Genomic DNA, 15362 nt, shown 5'->3' with positions numbered 1-15362 from the left:
ATTAATGAAAGGTATGCAAAAACGTAATGACGATAAAGGAAACGGGCCATTGTCAGCTGTTTGCTGGGCGAGAACGTGAACCTGGTGCGACTTGAGTGGGGGAGAGGTGGAGAGAGAGGAAGTGCAAGGGTTACATGAAGTTAGGGAAATCAACATTCATAACACTGGATTGTAAGCTGCCCAATCGAAATATGAGATGCTTTTCTTCCAATTGGCCATTAGCCTCACTGACAAGGGAGGAGGCCGAGGGTATAAAGGTCAGTGTGAGAATGGGAAGGGGAATTAAAGTGTTTGGCATCCGGGAGATCAGGTAGGTAAAGGCGGACTGAGCCAAGGTGTTCAGCTCAATGATCGCCCAGTCTACGTTTCGTCTCGCCGAACATGTTGAACAACGGATAAAGTAGATGAGTTTGAAGGAGGTGCAAGTGAACCTTTGCCTAACCTGAAAGGACCGTCGGGTTCTATGGACAGAATCGAGGGAGGAGGTATAGTGAATGTAGACCTGCAGCAGAGTGAGAAATGATCCGTCACGAAGGAGCGTGGGACTGTTCCACCCCACCCGAGAACTGAGGACATGCTGATCTGATTATTAGTCTGAACACGTCACCGTGCCCTGTTAGATGATGCTCAGCGGCAGAGCTGGTCGCTTGCCTCTCTGTTGAAAGAACACATTCCGATTATATTTAGACGAAAGTAATAAGTCCAGACCGGCGTCCTTTTGCAAAGATTGTTAATGTATCATTTTCCAATTACTTCCGTTACCTCACGAGGATCTTTATTTGCAACAGGTCCCTCGTTTATACTCATCTCGGTGACATCATACACCAGCCGTCGGTTTCTGATAGAAAGCGGTTTGATGTGTTTACGGTGACACCATGGGAATAATACCTATCAGGATTAATGGATTTAAACGTACGCATGCTTTTACCCATTGTGTGAAGTGACGTGATATCACTCAAATGAGCCATATCCTATTTGTGCATCGGGTGAATTAACCGTCTGAGAGAACAGCTTCAAATCTAAGCATTCATCAGTGCTCACCTGAACGACTGGTGTTTCGTTCATCGTTCCGCGTGAAGTGACGTGTCGTTTCTCCACTGGCTGGGCATTTTGACTTCTCAGGAGTAATGGAAAACGAATCATTTACAATCACGCGTATGGAGTAATTTAAGGAGCAATGAAGGAACTTGCCGAAACGACTGAATAGCCATCAGGCGGATGAAATACCGTGGAATCGGTAAATCCGTCTACGGGCCGATTTGATACAAAAGGAAGAGAGATATAAAAGTGTGTAAGATTGAACTGCAGATGCTAGTTTAAACCGAAGATAGACACAAATAACTGGAGTAACTCAGCGGGACAGGCAGCATCTCTGAAGAGAAGGAATGGGTGACGTTTCGGGTCGTCACCCTTCTTCAGATATGAAAGTGTTACAATAGCAGAAAATAAGGAAAATTGAACAACTCGGCTGCGCGCCATTGTACATATTAATGACGGAGAATAACTGGGAATAGACAAAATTTGGGCCGTACGAAACCTCTTCATAATTGGTACAGAAGGCAGGGACCAATCAGTGTCCACACGTTTTCCTTGCTAACCGTGCGAAAACAATGCAATATCAACCATTTATTCAATTGTCATTGGAACGATGCGTTCCATCGTCTGCCGTTTTATTTGTGTACAAACAACAAAGGAGACAACATTTCAAACCCAGACCAGCATATATACCAATTACGATTTCTCACAACGCTATTTTTTCTGAATCGCGGTGCAGCAAATGAGATCAAGAGAGCTGCGATGGCCGAGTGGTTAAGGCGTTGGACTCGAAATCCAATGGGGATTCCCCACGCAGGTTCGAACCCTGCTCGCAGCGTAAGCATCTTCAGCGCCTGGTGCTGAACGGCCGACTACTCCTCACAGTTTTACTTCACTTTCAGGTCTCATGAGGCCTCACCTATTCCTCACCGGGTCACGCAGTTTAGTTTTGGCGATTATGAATTGGGCAGTCGCTTACCTTCGCTGTTCAGGTGATGGGAGCTGAGATAATTATGCTGTCGGATATATGTGGCGCAGATTCCCTTCGAGTGCGGAATGAGGCTCAAAACGTTCCTAGTGGGGAAACGGGCTGTTGCTCATTGGGTTGGTGCCGTCATCTTATTCAAAATTCAATGACAAAATAAGACGGAAAGGAAAATAAAACGCCATATCAGCCGCTGAACCTCGTGTACAAAAGGTAGGGTGTAGATTCACCTTGCTCCTGTCACTGAACTGTTTTTAGCCCTGGTCGTCTGCAGTTCTGACTGAACCCACCCCAATCCAGGAACTCCCCTCTGATTCTGCCCCCTAGGAGGAATGGGGGACTGTCATTAGATTCTGTATCCAATGCCTTATCGAAAGCCCATCGCTACTAAGCTGAATGGATGCCAATTACACGGTTGCAGATCTCAGTGAACTAAAACGCGGAGTGAGACGCAAAACAGCGGCAAATACGAGCGGGATGCGGGCCGCTGTCAGACAGTACTGGTCATCCGAACTGTCACACGCTGCAAGTGTTGCCGGGGATTTCAGCTACCGATAAAGCATCAAGTTTAAAGTCCGGTTACTGAAATGGCATCGGACACAGGAAGGGCCACCGCAAAATTCTGTTAAAAAGAAGTGGAGTTAGTACATCATCAGCGCCTTTGTTTCCGGAAGTAGTTCTCCAAGTGCTCGGTTTCTCCAACCCATCCATTCCTCCTTCCCCCATCGGCACTCTTTGAACCTCCAACGCATTACCTAGTCCAAGGAAGCCCAAATGATTCCATCAGGACAAGTACGGAACGGAGTGACGCTCATTTTCACTGTTGCTCCGAGAGAAGCAAAACCATTGCCAGCGCAAATTGGAGGAACAGCACTTCATATTTCACTTGGGTAGCTTACACCCCAGCAGTATGAACATTGACATCTGTAACTTCAAATACCCCTTGCTTTCCCTGTCTTTCCATAACCTCCCCATTCCCAGTTCTCCCACCATTCCTACTGTCTCCGACTACATTCTATCTCTGTCCCGCCCACTCTCCTGACATCAGTCCGAAGAAGGGTCTCGACCCGAAACGTCACCCATTCTTTCTCTCCAGAGATGCTGCCTAACCCGCTGAGTTACTCCCGCATCATCAGTTCTGCCTTCGATTTAAACCAGCATCATCAGTTCTTTCCGACACATTCCTATCACAAGGCATTTTCATGATCTTAAGTAAAACACTCCTAATTTGCATAAAACGCTCCTCCATAAAATTTGAAATTTGAACTCCATCCAGGAGAAAGCTGCTCCCTTGATTCGCATCCAATCAAGTTCACAATATATTCACCGCCCACCATTAGCATGAGGTGCTGCAGTGTGTATCAGTGTGTATTGCCTATTATAAACATGGCAGTTCCTGTCCAGGACCACTGGAATAACATCTCCCAAACCTGCGACCACAGCCATTAACAACATCAAGGACAGTGCACGTGCGAGGCATCGCGCTCAGCACCTGCGCCCAAGCCGCACACCGCCGTGACTTGGAGAAATTCAGCAGGCCCTGCAGCATCTGCGAAGGGAATGAATTGTCTTAGTTGCGGATGAATACAGTAGAAGGGAACTAGGTCAGGAAAAAAAGACAAGGCTAGCAAGGGGAAACATATGATGTCGGGAGAGTAAACGACAAAAGAAAACAAGGGAAGATGCAACGTTCACAACAGAACAACATAACGCACTCGTTTACGTGAGACTGACTAGCAGAGTGGCGCAGCGGGAGCGTGCTGGGCCCATAACCCAGAGGTCGATAGATCGAAACTACCCTCCGCTATTTAACTCGGCTTTTATTTTCCATTACGCATTTGCCAACGGAACCCACATTTCTTTCAGATCCACAAATAAAACCGGTAAAGATGGTTAAAACAATGATAAACCAATGACAGCCGCGCGGATAACAGTGGGGATATTCCCGAGGAGCAGAGGGAATGAATGGGTCTCAGAGTGCAAAGGGGAGGGTGCAGGGGATGCACCAACATGTTGCCCGAGGTGGCGCGGATCGGTCAAGAGGCGAGACTATAAAGATTGGGTTTATTGTCCAGGGAGCCGAGTCTGCAACAAACCTACTAATGAGGGGCTTCGGAAGGTCATTCCATCCCCACGTCGCGTCCACGGAAGTTGAAATCTGGATCCGACCCCATGTGTGGGTGGTGGGGATTCTCACAGTGTTTATGTATCTCTAGCCCTTGAATCACCAATGCATTGAAGATAGAGTCGGTACTGTTAAACTCGTTCAGTACGGATGGATACCTGATGGTCGGTATGGATATTTGGGACCGAAAGGCCTGTTTCTGCGCTGTCTATGCTACATCTCTCAGTGCAGAAGTCTATGTCGGAATGAAGGGGGAGCGAGGGGAGAGATTCCACGGGCGAAACATAGAAAGACAGCTGGCGATGAGGAGATTAACAATTCACACCGGTGTGAATTGATCGCATTGTCGTGTTGGGATGTGTCCGAGTTTGCTCTGGGAATCTGCAACAGAATGAGAACAGGAATATGCGCTGATCCGTCACATAAACTGGGGAATTCAGGGACGAGAACTGTGATGTCTGCAAACATGTCCCATGTTTAGAGGCATAGATAAAGTCGACAGTCAAAACTTTTTTCCCAGGTTGCAAATGAACAGTACTCGTGGGAATAGCTGTAAGTTGAGAGGGGGGAAGTATAAAGGAGATATGCGGGGCAAGTGTTTTTACACAGAGTGGTGGGGGCCTTGATCGCATTGTCTGGGGAGGTGATGGAGGCAGATACAATAGTGGTGTACAAGAGGCTTTTAGATAGGCATAACAATGTGCAGGGAATAGAGAGGTATGGATCATGTACAGGCAGTGGAGATTAAGGGCTTTGTGGCCAAGTTTGTGGATGATACGGAAATAGGTGGAAAGGCGGGTAGTGTAGCTTAGAACACATCAGTATAATATGGCTCGGGAGGAACTGCAGATGCTGTTTTCTAAAAATATTGAGCAATTCAGTTTCTTGACAAATACTTTATTGAACTTTTACAGGTGTACAGAAGCGTGCTGTTGCATCACGGTCTGGTTTGGCAACTCAAAGGCCCATGTACGAAGGAGACTACAGAGGGAGGTAGACACTACCAGGTCATTCACATGTGCTGACCTCTCCACCATCAGAGGGATCCAGAGAAAGCACTGCTTTAAAGGCAGCTAATATAATAAAACCACTCCACCCTGGCTGTGCTCACAATTCACTCCTACCATCAGAAAGAAGGTACAGAAGTCTGAAAATCATGGTCATCAGGTTCAAGAACAGCTCCTTCCCAGTAATTATCGTGCTTTTGAACATGACACAATACTAACCTCAGCTATGATCTGCTGTGCACCATGTTTTTAGCTGCATTATGGATTTCAGTTGTTGCACAATTTTGGTTACCAAGTAATGTGGTTACAAATTTAATGTATGTTTAATTGTTAATTATGATCTGTGTGCTCCTGTGTTAAATGACATTTGAAGCTGCAGCAAGTGTGCATGTCATTGTTCTATTGCGGGTACATATCTATATACTAAAATTCTCGTTTGTTTGTTTGTCCCTGAACTACAGCCAAAACGGTACACGATAGCGCAGCAATTTTAGGACTCCCTTACTCACCATCTGGTGCTAGTGGAAGAAGTTTAATTGAAATAGGTGTTATATTTTTAAAGTTATTCACATTTTTAAAGTTTAAATCTATCTCCGAGGGAGAGAGGGGGCAAGGAGGGGTTGAGCGGGTGGGAGGAGAAGGGGGGAGGGGGTTGAGGGGCAGCGAGGGGAGGAAAGAGGAGGAAGGGGGGTTGGGGGAGGGAGGGGGAGGAGGGAGTGAGGGTGGGAGGGGGGAGAGTGGGGGGGAGGGGGTGCAGAGGTGAGGAGGATGGGGGGGGGGGGAGTGGGGAGGAGAGGGGAGGGGGAGGAGAGGGTGCTGCACCAATGAAGAAGAGGTTTGGGCCCAACGGGTCCACTTGATTTAGTGACAATTATGCGTCCTTGAATCTTGAGAGCCCAAATATCTCTTGTGGACCCAGCTTCCCTCATCCTGATGGTCACTTTCAGTGAACTGATATATTGGTCAAAATGGTCAAAACTGGATTCCCTTTCAGCATCTAGTTAACTTTGCCCAAATGATTTGGGTTTTACTCGAGTGTCATGTTATCTCTTTAGTAATAGCAGCTGACATTTTCCTGTGACACCAAATGCTGAAGTAAATCAGCGGGATAGGCAGCATCACTGGAGAGAAGGAATGGGTGACGTTTCGGATCGAGAAACATCTATCTTCGATTTAAACCTGCAGTTCTATCCGACAATTTTTCCTGTGACAGTAACTTTTTTAATAACTCTAGAATGAGGAGAAGATGGCCCAGAGTCTTGTCTGCCCTCAGCTCCAACAGCTGTCTAGATAACAATTTTGATTGAAATTTTTCAGGGATTCCCCTAACTTCCAGTTCCTGATTTACAGCCATTTCTGCAAGGTTCATTGTATCCTCTGTCGTGACTCTGACAGACTCATGGGATTGTGCAGTAGAGACAGCCCATGTGGCCCTCCATACTGACGAATAAGAGCCCCCCTGTACCAGTCCAGTATATCAGCACTTGCTCCATAACCTTGTACACTGCAACGCTTCAAGTGCTCTTCCAGATACTTGTTCGTGTTCTTGCATCCACTACATTCTCAGGCACCATGTTCCACTTTGCATGCACGTTCTGAGTGTAATACAACACTCAGGCCCCGTCTAATTCTCGCCTTCCTTACCTGGTAGTATTTCTCACTCACTCTGCTGTCAACAATTTACCACCATTGCCCCTCAGACTCACTTTGCACAGAATCACCGCTGACTTTCTCAATAAATTTCCATTTTATTTTATCTCACCAGAAATGCTTACACTTTACACGATTCTGACTGGCTGCATCTCTCGCCTCTTACTTTGCTCTTTATCTCTTTCATTAAATTTTCTCTGATATTTTTCATTCTTCTGCCTTGGAAACGATTTATTTTGTTCACGTTTCTGTCTTGAGAAAACAGTTTCTATTTCGCTTCCCCAGTTGCACATTTGACACCAAAATGTCTCCGGAAGACGGGAGCACTGTGAGAGTCATCTTTTTTTAACTTCTCCAGTGCTTGACACCATCCGGTCTGCATTGCTAGGCAGCAAAATGACGAAGATGCGGGTGGATGCACCATTGGAGTCCTGGATCACTAATTACCTGACTGGACGACCACAATGTCAGGCAACAGAACTGTGTCTCGGACATGGTAGTGAGCAACATGGGGGCCCCACAGGGGACGGTACTCTCTCTCTTCCTGTTCAACATCTACACCTCGGACTTCAGATATAGCTCAGACTCCTGCCACCTGCAGAAGTTTTTGGATGACTCTGCAATTGTGGGCTGCATCAGTGAGGGGAGGGAAGCTGAATGCAGAGGTGTGGTCAAAGACTTTGTTGAGTGGTGTGGGTTGAAATACCTGATGTTGTACCAAACGGTGTTAGCCAGTGCAAGCTTCTTCGCTGTTGTGTGCTGGAGCAGCAGGGCAAAGGCCGCGGACACCATCAGAATTCACAAACTCATCTGGCTCCGCCCTGGGAGCGGAAGTGGATTCATAGGAGGTGGTCTTGGAGGGGAGGATGCTACTCAATGACACACTATGTGTAACAGATTGGTTCCACCATGATGCAGGATATCCCTCTTGCCTGTGGCTATCAAACTGTGCAACTCCTCCCCTTTCTGTCGTGGGGTAGACTGACTCCATTCCCCCCACCTTCACATCTATGCACATCCCCAACCCTTTCCACTCGTCGCTTTAATTTCATGTTTCATGTATCTAGTGTTTTATGACTGTTGGCAGTAGGGTTGCCAACTGTCCCGTATTAGCCGGGACATCCCGTATTTTGGGCTAAATTGGTTTGTTCCGTATTAGTCCCGGGGTGGGGGTGATGTAAGCCTGGACGATGCAGGCCCCGACGTTGTTTTATCCGGGCAGTTGAGGTCCAGACAATCGAGGTTTTCGACATTTTAGCTCCAAACACTCTGGACGTCATCTTGTCTCGCATTTGGGAGAGAGATAGTTGGCACCCCTACCGACGACAGTATTATTTTTACAAATTATTAATATATTCAGTTTCTGTCAACTCAATATCAAATATCATGTACCTTGTGTTTTATGACTGTTGGCAGATCAGTTTCGCTCCTGCGAAAAGTGACTGCCCGCAGCAGCTCCTCTGATAGACAGCTCACTCTGCCCCTCCCCCCGGGCTGCTTCCGCCCCTGTCACGTGATGCGAGACAACTCTTCGGCGAGCCATTTGCGCGATGACGTCACAGAGGCCGCGTGCCGTCACTGACGTCGTTCCCTCGCAATCCCCCGGTCGGCGGCGAGGCCCACGGAGGGGGAGGGGCCTGGGCCCGGGGGTGGAGCCTGAGGTAAAGGACTGGACTGAAGTGGGGTCGGTCTGTACTTGCTGGAGTTGAGAAGAATGAGAGGTGATCTCACGGATGCTCTTGTGGTTTGCAGACTGGTTTGGAGAGATGGAGAAGGCGGCGATTGTATCAGACGAGCTGGTCCTTGCTCTCTGCCATTCCCGTGTGGATCTGGGGCCTGACTGGTGGAGTCTTGTGGGCCTGACTGCTCCTCCACTGTGGACATCGGGGTCTTCTCTTCCTGCCCGCCGGGCAGTGAACAGTGAGTGTGTTAGTGTCTTACTCCCTGCCTCAGTTTGAGCATTCTCATCCTAGTGTACCAATCCCTCCTTGGTCCTCACACCCTCACTCAGTCTGTCACCTCCTCCACTCCTGTGACCCTCTGAAATCTTTGTTCTCCTCTATCTGTGGCCCCCTTTTCTTGCTCACATTCTTTGGCTTCGCAAATTGGAGGCCTCAGTGTCACAAACAGCTGGAGTAACTCAACGGGACCGTCAGCGTCTCTGGAGAGAACGAATGGGTAACCTTCGTGTGGAGACCTTTGATTTGGGAAAAAGGAAATGAGAGATCTAGAGTTTGATGTAGAAACATAAAGAACAATGGATGAAACATATGCAAAAAGTAACAATGATAAAGGAAACAGGCCATTGTTAGCTGTTTGTTGGGTGAAAACAAGAAGCTGGTGCGACTTGGGTGAGGGAGGGATAGAGAGAGGGAGAGTTGAAATTAGAGAAATCAATATACCTCTGGTCAAGTGAAATATGAGATGCTGTTCCTGCAATTTGTGTTTGGCCTCACTCTGACAATGGAGGGGACAGAAAGGTCAGTGTCGGAATGGGAAGGAAAATTAAATTGTTTAGCAACCGGGAGATCAGGTAGGTTCAGGTGGACTGAGCAAAGGTGTTCAGCGAAACGATCGCACAGTCTGCATTTGGTCTCACCGATGTATATGAGTCCGCATCTTGAACAACGGATACAGTAGATGAGTTTGGAGGTGGTGCAATTGATCTTCTGCCTAACCTGAAAAGACTTTCGGGATCCCTGGACAGAGTCGAGGAAGGAGGTTTTGGGACAGGTTGCATCTCCTGTGGTTGCAGGGAAGGTACCTGGGGAGGGGGTGGTTTGGGTGGGAAGAGATGAGTTAACCAGGATGTTTCGGAGAGAACGGTTTCTGTGGAAGGCGGAAAGGGGTGGAGGTGGGAAGATGTGACTAGTGTTAGGATCCCGTTGGAAATGGAGCATTATGTCGGAACATTATGTATTGTATGCGATAATAGACAATAGCTGCAGGAGTAGGCCATTCGGCCCTTCGAGCCAACACTTCCATTCAATGTGATCATAGCTGATCATCCACAATCAGTACCCCGTTCCTGCCCTCTCCCCATACCCCCTGACTCCGATATAATTAAGAGCTCTATCTAACTCTCTCTTGAAAGCATCCAGAGAATTGGCCTCCACTGCCTTCTGAGGCAGAGAATTACACAGATTTACAATTCTCTGAGTGAAAAGGTTTTTCATCATCTCCATTCTAAATGGCCTACCCCTTATTCTTAAACTGTGGCCGCTGGTTCTGGACTTCCCCAACATTGGGAACATGTTTCCTGCCTCGAGCGTGTCCAATCCCTTAATAATTTTATATGTTTCAATAAGATCCCCTCTCATCCTTCGAAATTCCAGTGTATACAAGCCCAGTCGCTCCAGTCTTTCAACATACGACAGTCCCGCCGTTCCGGGAATTAATCTAGTGAACCTATGCTGCACTCCCTGAATAGCCGGAATGTCCTTCCGCAAATTTGGAGACCAAAACTGCACACAGTACTCCAGGTGTGGTATCACTAGGGCCCTGTACAACTGCAGAAGGACCTCTTTGCTTCTATACTCAACTCCTCATGAAAGCCGACTTGCCATTAGCTTTCTTCGCTGCCTGCTGTACCTGCATGCTTACTTTCAGTGACTGATGAACAAGGACACACAGATCTTTTTGTACTTCCCCTTTTCCTACCTTTGGGACAGGTTTGGCTGATGGGGTGAAATTTAAGGACTAGGGGCTGTCTATCTCTGTTGCGACTACAGTGGTCTGTGCAGGGATCGGTGATGAATAAGGTTATCTTACAAGTTTACAACTGAATATATATCAACTGGGAAAGCAGCCAAGGGAATAGCAGATGAAGGGCGGCACGGTAGCGCAGTGGTAGAGTTGCTGCTTTACAGCGAATGCAGCGCCGGAGACACAGGTTCGATCCTGACTACGGGTGCTGCACTGTAAGGAGTTTGTACGTTCTCCCCGTGACCTGCGTGGGTTTTCTCCGAGATCTTCGGTTTCCTCCCACACTCCAAAGACGTACAGGTATGTAGGTTAATTGGTTGGGTAAATGTAAAAATTGTCCCTAGTGGGTGTAGGATAGTGTTAATGTACGGGGATCACTGGGCGGCACGGACTTGGAGGGCCGAAAAGGCCTGTTTCCGGCTGTAGATATATGATATGATATGATATGAAGTTTAACTCAGATAAGATAACGGAGATAAATCCACATAAGACAAGAAGTTGAACCAGTGCAGGACATGCGTAATAGAGTTCAATTTGAGTTTATTGTCACATGCACGAGTACAATCAGCTGTTGGAACAATAAAAAAATCTTGCTTAAAGCAGCATCAAAGACATGTAGGCTTAGATAAATGCACAAAACAAAATACATATAAATTGTACATTAAAATAAATAAAATTCTTAAAGAAAGATGACTGCAAAACCAAAACAAAGTACAACAACAAAAGTCTATAACAGTGCAAGAGTTGTGCCATAGTGTTCCATTCTCGAGGTACGATTAGGATTGTGTAGATTTGTTCAAGAACCTGAGAGTTGTATGAAAGCAACTGTTCCTGAACCTGGTGGTGTGAAACCTCAGGCTTTAGTGCCTCCTGCCCAGGCAGGAGAAGAGATTTGAGAGAGAAAGATGGATCAGCAATGATTGAATCGCTGAACAGACTTGGTGGGCTGAATAGCCTAATTCTGCTCCCATGACATGAAATTAACCATTAATCTATTACTTTGCCCAAACCCTTTGCCCCTCCGCATTGGTTGCCACTTTGGTACCTCACATCTTCACTCTTTGTCAACCCTCTTGTTTTCAAAATATCTCGGGCTCTGTGAGGTTTTCCCTAAGCTGAGCTGCCACTAATATTTCAAGACAGTTTGCTCTCCTAAATTCATGCTAGAGAACCCCACCCTCTATGTAACCTTAAAGGATCTCCCCAGTCGCTAATCCTCTTAAATCTACCATGCACTTCCCTTTATTATTATTATTTTTTCTTTCTTTTCTCTCTCGTTTATCATATTATTTACGGTGTACTATGTTTACATATTGTGTTGTGCTGCAGCACTTATGAATTTCATTGTTCTATCTGGGACATATGACAATAAAACACTTTTGACACTTAACTCTTGTTTTAATCAATCCCTCAATATCCCTCAAAATTCACGGTTCCCAGGACTGCATCTGCTTGCCCAACTTCATTCCTTAGGATTAGGTCCAGCACTCCCCCATCAAACTCAGACTATCTATGGACTATCTCCTGCACTTCAAAAGTCTCACTCCTTATCCTTTCACACTTATGTGATCTTAATCGCATCAGCCTTTGTCCTCAGTTTATAGTTGTCTGATGATGCCATTTATATCTACACTTTGCTGAGATCTGCAAAGCCCTGTGTCCTCCAGTGCAATGGTTTGTGTTTTAAGGGCCTGTGCCCTCACAGTGCAATGCCCCGGGTTGTAAACGCCTATGTCCTCACAGTGTGGCGCTCTGTGTTGTAAAAGCCTGTGTCATCACAGTGCAATGCTCCACGTTGCAACATGCAACACTTAACATGCAACAAAAGCTTTTCAATGTACCTCTTTACATGTGACAATAAACAAAACTAAACTAAAGTAAAGGTCTGTGTCATCACAATGTGGCGCACTGTGTTGTAAAGGCCTGTGTCCGTTCATTACCACAAAAGCAAGGAGTGGGAGTTGGCCATCTGGCCTGCCATCCCTTCACTGTGATCATGGCTGATGTGTCCCAGGCCTCAACTCCTCTTCTGTGCTCATTCTTTCACCCAGAGCAGAGGAATCAAGAACCAGAGGTCATAGCTTTCAAGTGAGAAGGAAAAGAATAGGAATCTGAGTAGTAACTTTTTCACAAGAGGATGGTGGGTCTTTGGAAAGAGCTGCTGGAGGAGGTAGATGAGGCAGAAACTATAACATTTTGAAAGACTTTCGGACAGATACATGGGTAAGAAACATTTTGAGGGATCTGGGTTAAATATTGTCGAGTGGGAATAACGTACATGAGCAAGCTGGGGTGGGTGACAGGCTTGTTTCCGTGCTGTTTGGCCCTATGACTCAATGAATTCCACATTACGTTAGTACTGAACTTCCACAACAATGTATCCCCCCCTCTCTTCAAATATCTCCAGTGATCCAGTCTCCACAACCCATTTGTGTCAAAGTTCCAGAGATTCACCTCCCCCTCCCGTGCTGAGGTTGCACCAGTCTGTGTCCCTGCAGGACTGTGGTTGTTTTTTCCGTGTCCATCGCCCTGCTGTCAGTGCTGGAACTGTACTGGGCAGTCTCTGCAGTCCAGAGCTGGTTTGTACGAGTCTGTGTCCTTCCAGTGTTGCTGTGGTTGGTGCAAAGCTCTCTGTTCTCACTGGGCTAGGTATGGTCTGGGCTGTGGCTTCACAGTGTTGTGTTACTGTCATTATCTGTCCAGCAGTGCAGTTGGTGCTGGGAATCTGTGGCCCCACAGGCAGTGCTGGGTTGTTGGGGTTTGTGTCACTAATTACTGTCCTGTGTTGCATGTAGTCATAAGTTCATAAATTATGGGAGCAGAATTAGACCATTTGGCCAATCAAGGCTACTCCACCATTCAATCGTGGCTGATCTTTCTTTCCCTCTCAACCCCATTCTCCTACCTTATTCCCATAACCCCTGACATCCGTGCTGATCAAGAATCTGTCAATTTTTGCTTTAAAAGTAATAATTGACGGCTTCTGCAGCCTTTTGTGTCAATGAATTCCACAGATTCACTGCACCCTGTCTAAAGAAATTCCTCCTCATCTCCTTTTTAAAAGCCTTTTTTTCTAAAGTTGTGGCTTCCAGTCCTAGACTTTCCGACGAGTGCAACCATCCTCTCCACATCCACTCTATCCAGGCCTTTCATAGTCATCGAGTGATACAGTGTGGAAACAGTGCCCTTCGGCCCAACTTTCCCACACCGGCCAATATGTCCCAGCTACACGAACCACCGGCCAACATTTGGTCCATATCCCTCCAAATCTGTCCTATCCATGTACCTGTCTAACTGTTTCTTAAATGTTGGGATAGTCCCTGCCTCAACTACCTCCTCTGGCAGCTTGTTTCATACATCTACCACCCTTGGGTGAAAAAGTTACCCTTCAGATTCCTATTAAATCTTTTCCCCTTCATCTTAAACCTATGTCCTCTGGACCGTGATTCATCTACTCTGAGCAAGAGACCCGATCTATTCGTCTCATGATCTTGCACACCTCTATAAGTCTTACACACCAGTCTGACGAAGGGTCTTGACCCGAAACGTCACCCATTCCCTCTCTCCTGGATGCTGACTGACCTGCTGAGTTACTCCAGCACTTTGTGATACCTTCGATTTGTACCAGCATTTGCAGTTATTTTCCTACACCTCTATAAGATCATCCCTCATGCTCCTGCGCTCCAAGGAATAGAGTACCAGCCTACTCAACCTCTGCCTATAGCTCAGAACCTCTAGTCCTGGCAACATCCACGTAAATCTTCTCTACACCCTTTCCAGCTTGACAACATCTTTCCTATAACACGGTGCCCAGAACTGAACACAATAATCTAAATCTGGCCTCACCAATGACTTATACAACTGCAACATGACCTCCCAACTTCTATACTCAATACTCTGGCTGATGAAGGCCAATGTGCAAAAAGCCTTTTTTTACCACCCGATCCACCTGCAACTCCACCTTCAAGAAACCATGCACCTGCACGACTAGATCCCTCTGTTCTACAACACTACCCAGTGCCCTACCAATCACAGTGGGTCCTGCTCATGTTAGACTTCCCAAAATACAACACCTCACATTTATCTGTATTAAACTCTATCAGCCATTCATCAGCCCATCTGGCCAAACGATCAAGATCCTGCTGCAATATTTGACAATCATCTTCACAATCTGCAAATCCACCCACTTCTGCATCATCTGCAAACTTGCTCGTCAATATCTTCACTATTCTGTAAGTTTCATTGAGGTCCCCCTCATCCTTCTCTACTCCAGCAAGTACAGGACCAGAGCCATCAAAAGCTCATCATATGTTAACCCAATCTCTGTGGCCCTGACATGCAGTGCTGTGTATGTTGCTAAACACAGAGGGGGAGCAACGAGAGAGCATGTTGCTAAACACAGAGGGGGAGCAACGAGAATGAGTGTATGTTATGGGTCTACACCCTGAGAATACAATGCCTGCTGATGTAAAGGTCTGTGCCCTGACAGTACATTTGCGGTTGCAGCTCCTAGACTGTGGAACAGCATCCCTCTCCCCATCAGAACTGCCCCCTCCATCGACTCCTTTAAGTCCAGGCTCAAAACCTATTTCTACTCCCTAGCGTTTAAGGCCCATTGAGGAGGTGCTGTGAACTGTTTTGTATGTGCTGTTATGTTTGTGTGCTACTGTATGTTTCATTTTTTCCTTAGTACCTAATCATATGTACAGCACTTTGGTCAACGTGGGTTGTTTTTAAATGTGCTATATAAATAAAATTGACTTGACTTGACATTGCCAACTATTGTCTATTGTGTTGCTCTGCATTCTTACCCATTCCATTGAAACGGAAACTTCATCCTCTCCTTCCTCGTTAG

General features: G+C 46.6%; 1 non-coding gene across 1 annotated transcript; it reads left to right on the top strand.

Annotated features, from left to right (window-relative positions):
• The first annotated feature begins 1791 nt into the window (after window positions 1-1791).
• On the top strand, window positions 1792-1873 carry trnas-cga (transfer RNA serine (anticodon CGA)). The gene has a single exon. It is a non-coding gene; the product is annotated as a tRNA-Ser (tRNA).
• The last annotated feature ends 13489 nt before the right edge of the window (window positions 1874-15362 follow it).

Source organism: Rhinoraja longicauda, chromosome 34, assembly GCF_053455715.1.
Source record: "Rhinoraja longicauda isolate Sanriku21f chromosome 34, sRhiLon1.1, whole genome shotgun sequence".
In the NCBI taxonomy this organism is placed as follows: Eukaryota; Metazoa; Chordata; class Chondrichthyes; order Rajiformes; family Arhynchobatidae; genus Rhinoraja; species Rhinoraja longicauda.
This window is presented reverse-complemented; position numbering and strand designations above follow the sequence as displayed.